The sequence below is a fragment of the Rhipicephalus microplus genome, unplaced genomic scaffold, assembly GCF_043290135.1.
Source record: "Rhipicephalus microplus isolate Deutch F79 unplaced genomic scaffold, USDA_Rmic scaffold_28, whole genome shotgun sequence".
NCBI classification, from domain to species: domain Eukaryota; kingdom Metazoa; phylum Arthropoda; class Arachnida; order Ixodida; family Ixodidae; genus Rhipicephalus; species Rhipicephalus microplus.
Genome location: NW_027464601.1, coordinates 2,310,741 through 2,319,527, shown reverse-complemented (window position 1 = coordinate 2,319,527; position 8,787 = coordinate 2,310,741). Strand labels below are relative to the sequence as shown.

Below are 8,787 nucleotides of genomic sequence, written 5' to 3'. Positions count from 1 at the left end.
GTAATGTTATGTGCATGGAATGTGAGTCCGTTTACAACGGTGTTTTGGTGGACGACCGCAGCCGTGTACCAACCACCGTGGTGCGGGCTGGAGGCGTCCACGTAGAATACTTCGAATTTGTGGCCGTAGTGTCGAGCCAAGGCCTCCGCCCGCGCGAGGCGTCGGCCACTGTAGTCGTCTCGGGTCATGTTAGCCGGAAGAGGGCGCACGTGCAAGGAGTATCGCCAAACTTCTGGAATCCGTACGCGCTCTTCTGTGTGTATTGAATGGTTGATGTGTAGCCGGGCAAGGAGGCGGCGACCCGACGGTGTTTTAGAGAGTCTAGTACATTGGTTTGTCAAGTGCGCCTCTCTCAGCTCCTTGAAGGTGTTCACCATTCCCAAGCCCAAAAGGCGCTGGTTAGAGGTGCTGACAGGAAAGTTGAGGGCGCGCTTGTAGATTTTGCGGAGAATGATTTCGAGTGCATTCTCGTCGGATTTGCGTAGGTGGAGGTATGGAGCCGAGTACAGGACTCGGCTGGTTACGAATGCATGCGCCAGCCGCAAGGCATCTTTACATCGTAACCCCCCGCGCTTGTTGGAAACCCGGCGGACCATGCGGCCCACCTGGTCCCCACCTTACGCAGTTTGGCCAATGTTGTGTCTGCTCTGCGATTTTTGTGTATAAAAAGCCCCAGTACTCTAATCTCATCGCGTTCGGGTATTGGTCTGCTGTGAAGGGAGAGGTCGATTTTTGTGGTGCGCTTTGGTGAGGGGCGTATGTGCACGAATTCCGATTTAGACGGGGAGCACTGAAGGCCGCAGCGACGGGCATAGTCATCCACGATGTCCGCCGCTTGCTGCAGGCTTGCCTTCATGTCTCCTGCCGAGCCGTGTGACGCCCATATGGTGATGTCGTCGGCGTACAGCGCATGCTGTATGCCTTCGACTTTCGCCAGCTGAGCGGGGAGTCTCATCATTGCCACATTGAATAGGAGGGGCGAGAGGACCACTCCCTGCGGAGTCCCTCTCGTGCCTAATCGGTAAGGGCCGTGTTCATTGTCCTGAATCCGAATGTATGATTGTCGGTCAGTGAGGAATTGTTTAATATAGTTGAAAGTGTTTTGGCCGCAATACACCTGTGAGAGATGTGTTAGAATAATTTCGTGGGTCACGTTATCAAAGGCCCCCTTCAGATCCAAAGCGAGCACAACTTTGTCATTCAGGGGATACTCGACTGGATCGAGGATCTCATGGTCGAGCTGAAGCAAGACATCTTGCGCGGACCGGTGTGGGCGGAACCCAAACATGGTGTCTGCAAATCCATTTTTGGTCTCCAGAAACGCGGACAACCTCTCGCGCACCATCGTCTCCATTAATTTTTCCACACAAGAAGTAAGGGAGATGGGGTGGAGGTTGTCCGTGTTAATGGCTTTGCCCGCTTTGGGTATGAAGGTGACCAGGGCCGTCTTCCACTCAATCGGTAGGCTTGTTTTCCCGATCCAAATGGAATTGATGTAGGCAAGGAGCATGGTGTAGGCCGAGTCAGGAAGATTGGCAAGTAAATTCACGGTAATTTTATCCCTTCCCGGCGCCATTCCTCGCCTCATTTTTGCTAGGGCTGCCTTCAGGTCGTGTAACTGGATCAGTTAATCCAGCTCCGCGTTCTCGGTACCTGCATACGAGTACGCCGGCCCTCGGGAGTCCTGCTGTGTGCATAGATATTGGTCTCGGAGTTTACATGCCAATTTGGCTGTGTCTCCGTCGAAGCTGTGAAATGCTCGTTGCAGATCTTTTTGTGTCTCTGTTCGAGTTTGGGTCGGATCAATCAAGGCGCGGAAGAGGCGCCAGGTACTCCAGCTGGATATTTGTCTAGCGGCCGTGTTGCAACGGTCCACCCAGTTAGAGTCAGCGAGCTGGGCCGCGTACTCTGCTGCTCGCTGGGTGAGCTCAGCGATGCGAATTTTGAGCTTTCGGTTGTGTTTTTGCCGGCGCCATCGGCGGACAAGGCTGCGCCGGGCCTCCCAGAGGTGAAGGAGATGATTATCCACCGCCGGAGTCGCCTCGAAGAGTTTAATTTGTGTTTCTGTGTGGCGTAATGAGGAAACCAGTTGCTGGGACCAAGCATGGTATCCTTGCTCCTCAATGGGTGTCGAATTGGCGTATATTTGCCGAAACTTCGTGTAATCGGGTAATTTTGCCTCTCCGTAGGGTCTTGCCAAAGGATAGGTGCGAATGGTGGTGTTGAGTATGTAGTGGTCGCTGCCGAGGGTCTCTTCAGTGTTGACCCAATCCGCATACTGGATGTTTTTTGTGAGGGTAAGGTCCGGACTTGTGTCCCGGGTCACGGAGTTACCCACGTGAGTTGGGTAGGCAGGGTCGGTGTGAAGAGTTAGGCCCAGCGTGGACATAAGTTCCGCCAATTTATTCCACGTTTCTCTTCACGTGCATACCCCCAGAGTGTGCTGGGGGCATTAAAATCACCCACGATCACCAGAGGGTCCCTGCCTGCAGCCTTTAAGGCGCGGCTAAAGATGTCTGCGAATGTAATGTTGCTTAGTTTTGGTGAGCAATAAATGTTTAGCACGTTCAGTGGCGGGTCCTGTTTACGCAGCGGAAGGAGTGTCACCATCATGTACGAGAAAGTTGGCTTAAGGTCGAGATCAACTAGGTTGGCCGTATAATTTTTGTGCACCCCTACTGAAACGTTCCGTAAGATGCGGAGACCTCACGTACGGAATTATTGGAATATGGAAGACGTATGATGCGGACTCCGCGTAAGACGTATGATGCGGACTCCGCATCTTATGGAAAGACGTATCATGCGGAAATTACTGAAATGTGTGTATGTTACGTCTGAATCTAGTGCAAAGCAATATAATGTGTTAATTGAATAGACGTCCACATCTTGAGTACATGCAACACTGTGTATAAATCACAATATTTCTTAAATGTGCATGATGAGGGATTGAATCATCGGCATCTTACTAATTGTCGTGATGCGGAAGCAAAATTACCTTTTAAAAGAATACATTACAAAACTACTAAATTAACATCCTAGTGATTATAAATGGTGGTTACATTGCAACACATTAATGCAGTGTTCTATGCAAGACTTAAAGAACTTATAAAGTTATTATTATCAATAGAGAAGCATTAATATACACATCAGCCCTGCTACAATCAATATATTTTTTTATTTGTCTGTATGCTCCAGCTGGGAATAGTGACATTGCAGTGTTGATCGTACACAAATGAGGTGACTGCACCACAATTTCACGAGCTCCACCGAAGCCACAGGATGGTGGCACAATGTAACAGCAATTTTAGAACGAAATGTTTAAACATAAATAATAATCATAGCACTGTGAAATTGGGGCGCTGTGTTTATCTCATGAATGCCTTGTGGAGATCGGCGAAATGCTGCTTGAGGCTCCGGCACCACTGTAAATTTCGAAGGTCACTGCGATAGAACTTATGTGTCCTTCATAGGCACCTGGAAATGAAAATAATTGGCACAAATAATGTCAGAGACACATGTTAGCACAATAGTTTACATGCACAAGAAATATAACACACAGAATGAAACTGAAAATTTAAGGCACACAATCCTTCATGTTATGCATATGTGAATAATAGAAGGAATGAGTGTATAAATTAGTTCTGCCACATCAAAAAAACAGTATGCTTATCACAGTGAAAATAACTAGGTTGTCACGATTTTCAATGGTAGAGATAATCGATTATTATGTCCTTATGAAATTATGATTTAAACGCTTCCTGCACAGTAAAACTTTAGGAACTGCAAGTGAAAGCTCTCAATGTACATTTAATATTGTGTGCATGTATATCTGCTGCATTTATACTATACAGTTTGTGCACAAAATTAGCATCTTGAACAATTTTGAGAGTTAAACCTATGCAACTTATGAAGGTTAAAATCACCATGAAAACAAGCAGGACCAGGCAGGTGCCATTAAAAATCTGTGCAAGCCAGATAACTATAACCGAACTGCACACATATAGGGGAGCAAGAGTAACAGAAATTTGGCTGCTGACCCGCATGTCGCGGTATCAAACCCCGGCTCCATTTCCGATGGAGGCAGAAATGCTGTAGGCACGTGTGCTCAGATTTGGGTGTACGTTAAAGAACCCCAAGTGGTCGAAGTTTCCAGTGCCCTCCACTACGGCGTCTCTCATAACCATATAGTGGTTTTCGGACGTGAAACCCCACATATAAATCAAGAATAATAGAAATAAACTGCCAACAGAAAAGTTGGGTGCATGTGCTATCTGTAAGTGCTTACACCTTACTACATACAGCATGCTCATTCCATTTTAAATACCGATATTGAAAATAACTGCTCTATTAGGAATGAAAAAGGTAAGGTAGAACTGAACGACTCTACAAAAAGTGACCCTATTATGACATCACGTTTTCTTATAACAAAATTGACTAAGACTCTCAAATATCATTATGCAAGAAAAAAATCTTCAAAAGAACAATCAAGTTTGAAGTCATAATTTTTAATATGGCTACTATGACCATAACCAAGAAATCGACCTCAACATGGCTAATGTTAGTTTTTAAGGCCTATGTTCACTAGAGAATAAACTATACCACAAAAAGCACAGCATTCAGGCAAAGCACCACACAAAAAAGAAAGCAGTCCTTTTTGTTATTACCTACAATGCCTTTAAAATGGTATTTTTACCTCTACTTTCCGCTTTTTATCTAAGTAACTGGTGTGAAACAAGTTAGCTGAAAATGCACTGTGCCTCCAAAACCTGTTGGTTGAATCTTAATTTTTAAAAAATGGTGAAGCTTGCACTAAATTAGGCTCCACAAGCCTTGGAACAGCGAGACTACATGACTCTTAGGACTACTTTAGTTACTTGTGTTTTGTTTCTGGGCCTAAGCATAAAGAGAAGGGCTTAACTGAATTGCTGCTAACAAACAAATGCTTTCAAATTTGCCCGAGCGTCAAAGGATGCTCAGCCATTTGTTGTTTTTCGCAATGGGCTATTCTACACCAAACATACAAACCATACTGCCTGGCGACCATCACAGATGTACAGTTTAAAAAATGATGGTAATTTACTCTTCTGAAAATAGTTATTTGCAGAAATGTTTTGAAGAGAAAAGAGTAGTGGTCACGTGGGTGCCTTCAAAATTTCACAGAATGTCGTGCGGGTGTTATTTGTGAGAAAAATTTCAAAGTACCGCTTTTTCTTGCCATATCAAATTTGATCTATATATTAAGTAAAGATGCTTCTTAAAGTATTTGAAGCCAAGTAACATTAGTGCAATTTTTCCGCTACATAGGCTTTGAAGAATTCAGCCAAACTGTTTATCGTTTGCATTTCTTGTATGGCAATACTGCATTTTGTATGAATATTTGAGCCACAAATACTCACTGCACAGAAGTTATATTTTACGAAAAAAAATTATGTTAGGTCCAGATTACAAATATCACTATATAATCGTTTTTGTCCACATTGAGATGCAATTTGAGCTGTGTGTTTGTCTGATTGAAAATTAGTTTTATATGTAAGTTGAAAGCAAATAAACAGTTCTTGTTACATGGCAAGTGTTATCATTACAATTTTTGTTTAAATGAGGAAAACGATTTTTGAAGTCTCCTATTGAGGGCCATGGGGAACTTCGGAACGGAAGCTGTCGTACATCAAATGCAGAAAACAGCCATCATAAGAAAACTTCAAAAATTCATTTCTACTTTAAGACAAAGTGTAATTATATAACTTGCCATATAAAGAGAACTGCTTCCTTGCTTTTGATGTGGCGAAAAAATTGCACTAATATTACTTAGCTTCATGCACTACACACAATCACCTTTACTTAATACCAAGACCGAATTTGGTGTAGAAGAGGCAGTATTTTTGAAACACTTTACTTTTTACAAACAACACCCAGACGACATCCTGGGAAGTCCAAAAGGCACCAACGTGGCCTAATATTTTGTTCTCTGTGATATACTTTAGCATTTTGCTGTTTTCAGAAAAATACAGTAAACGAGCACAATATTTTTTTTTCAAAACACATTTAGGACGGTTGGCAAAATGGCTGGGATGTTTGATGCGTAATTGCCTCACTGCCAGCATTTATTCTTCCGAAGCTCAAGCTATCACTTCTCTGTTACTGTCTCCCTCACATACAATGCCTGCATAGGAAAGAAAAAGAAAAGCAGGTCCGACAAAGTTCACAAGGCAAGATATTTTCATGTTGGATAAATTCATTACCATAAACAGCAGCAAAATAACATTCATTTTGAGTAGTCCAAGACACAAGCTATATACCAGCATACTAAGAGACAAGCACAAACCTTTCAATTGAACATGTGTGGTGATAGACAGGAAGCACTTATTGCAAGACTGATCAGTCTGTAATTAACTAAATGAAGTACAATGCACTGTTCAATCCAACACCACATAGGCATCTTTGCTATAGCAAAGCCATGTGTCATTGATTCATGCACTAGATGGGACAATGCAAATTTAACAAAAAGGTGAAAAAAGAAAACAAGGGAAAAAAAAGAAGAAAAGGGGGATGCAAAGTAGGAGCAGTGTAGCACTACTTTTACTTTGCATTCCCCTTTTCTTTTTTCTTTTTTCTTCTTTTCTATCATTTATCTTTTTTTACTTCCCAACACTTTGTATCAGCGCAACCTAACTTGAAAAGAAGCAAGGGCTGCACTCTTCTGCGTTATAGGTTTTTTTTTCAGAGAAACATTTCCAACAGGCACACACGCCTATACCAAAAGATGATGTCATTACTGACCCCATTTAAACTAACACGCCAAGGATGACAAGGTGACTTCTAAAAAATAGGTCCTCCTATCGCAACATCGGCCAGCCTGTGTGAAGCACTTCTACTGTTCACCCTGATTACCCCACTAGATGTTTCCATCTGTCGACTCACATCTTCATTTTGGATAACACTAAGACGAGCTTACATTGATGAATACGCACGAAAGTTTAGTGATGTATCATGTATCAGATTAAGCAACTCTGTTAAAAATTATTGATAGCATGCTTCCAGGCTTTTTATACTGTAGCCTGAAACTTCGTAATGTCTTCTATGCACATGAACCAGATTGACAACGTAATGCACAACATGCTTAAGAATACTGCGAGGAACAAGATAATGACAAAACGACCAGCCACCCAAAATTTTCGCTGTACATGTTTATAAAATGTTCATGTACCCCAAACGAGGTGCTTATGATACAAGCCGAAAAAACCTACAAGTAGGGCCTTGGAGTCTTCTGGAAGTAGACGTGTTGCATTTTTTCTGTAGAGGGCTTTACACCCATAAGTGAGGAACAAAACTCCTGTATAATGAACAATGTTGGCAGCTATCAGTTATAGAAAAACCTAATGCATCTAATCTTACCCGACACATCTGTACATTTAGGGACGTGACGTAGCTTCTGTGATTGTGGCAGTAACTCCAACAGGACCAGTGCGAAAATTGGCACTACTTGGCTAGACAAATGTCCAAACGTGCCTTCCCGACTCCCTCTAGCCATCCTGGCTGAATCTGACACATGATTTCTTAACTGCTGGCTGGACAAAAACAAAACCACTGAAGCACTCACAATACACAGCGTGAAGTTACTCTGGAGTGGTCAACTTCGTCTTCTGCGATGAAAGAGCAGCACAGTGTACTGATAAGGCACTCCTTGCAATGGTTTTCAATGCCACACAGTGACCTTGCTGTTTCTGTCGAAGAGAGCTTCGGGAGCTTGGAGGGTGCTTGCTCTTTTCTGGGAGCTGCTGCCGCTCCTCGTTTTCTGCTCAAGGTCAACCTGCACAAAGTTGTAGACGAGGCTTTAAGAGTTGTATATAATGATATACAAATTTTCGCTGAACACACATTTCCTCGTGGCACACTGAGGAATTTCTTATAAAACTTAAGGCCTCGCATATGCAAACATTTACAATCGATCCGAAGATGCACTCGACTCTAAAGAAGCAAGTTTGTTATGTAGTGTATATAAAGAAAGGTCATTCAGCACAACCACAACTACAGTTGCATACGAAAACGACATTTTACACGATCCTGTTTATTTACATGGTCCATTTTATTTTATTTACACGGTCCATTTTACACGGTCCTGTTTTACACGATCTGGTCTGCATGAACTCTTGAACCGGGCACCATATAGATTGAAAGACACACACAGAGTTTGAGACAAACCTAGTTTCCCGTGGAGCATCCTCTTGCACTATAACAACACATCTCAATCTAGTTAGTTGGTCAGAACGAGGTGAAAACAGCTCGCACTTGAAAAGCACGTGCAGAAGGAATGACGCCTGCACCCTGTGCTTTCTGTACATTCTCGTTGAGGGTACAGTTTTCACCTTATCCTTATGCAATTTCGCATTTATAACATTGTTCGCGGCATAATCTTTGTGGCGCTAAAGTGTGTGATACCGTCATGTGTATCCCATGTAATTTATAAAAATAGAATACAAGATAGCTTGATTCAAAAATAACAAAGTGCATCCAGCGCCATGTCCTGTAGCCATTCCGCCATGTCCTGTAGCCATTCTTTAGGCAAGTGGCAGAATGATTTATTCTTCAAAACATATCTTACTTGTAACCCCTACAAGAGCTAACTCGTACACTGGCCCAATCTGTTTGCCTCTTCAGATTATAAGGTACCTTTTTTACACCAGAAAATCTTCAAGAAGAATAGAAGTGTTGTATTTGTGAAGAAAGAAAAGTAGAAGGAAAAAAAGATATTGATTGATTTGTGGGGTTTAACGTCCCAAAACCACCATA

The 8,787-nt window shown here is 42.8% G+C and overlaps 1 long non-coding RNA gene across 1 annotated transcript; it reads right to left on the bottom strand.

Moving 5' to 3' along the window:
- Nucleotides 1-3,346: 3,346 nt before the first annotated feature.
- LOC142786705 (uncharacterized) lies at nt 3,347-8,518 on the bottom strand. Its single transcript, XR_012889125.1, has 2 exons — nt 7,598-8,518; nt 3,347-3,474 (listed from the first exon to the last, which is right to left on the bottom strand). It is a non-coding gene; the product is annotated as an uncharacterized LOC142786705 (long non-coding RNA).
- Between the last annotated feature and the right edge of the window lie 269 nt (nt 8,519-8,787).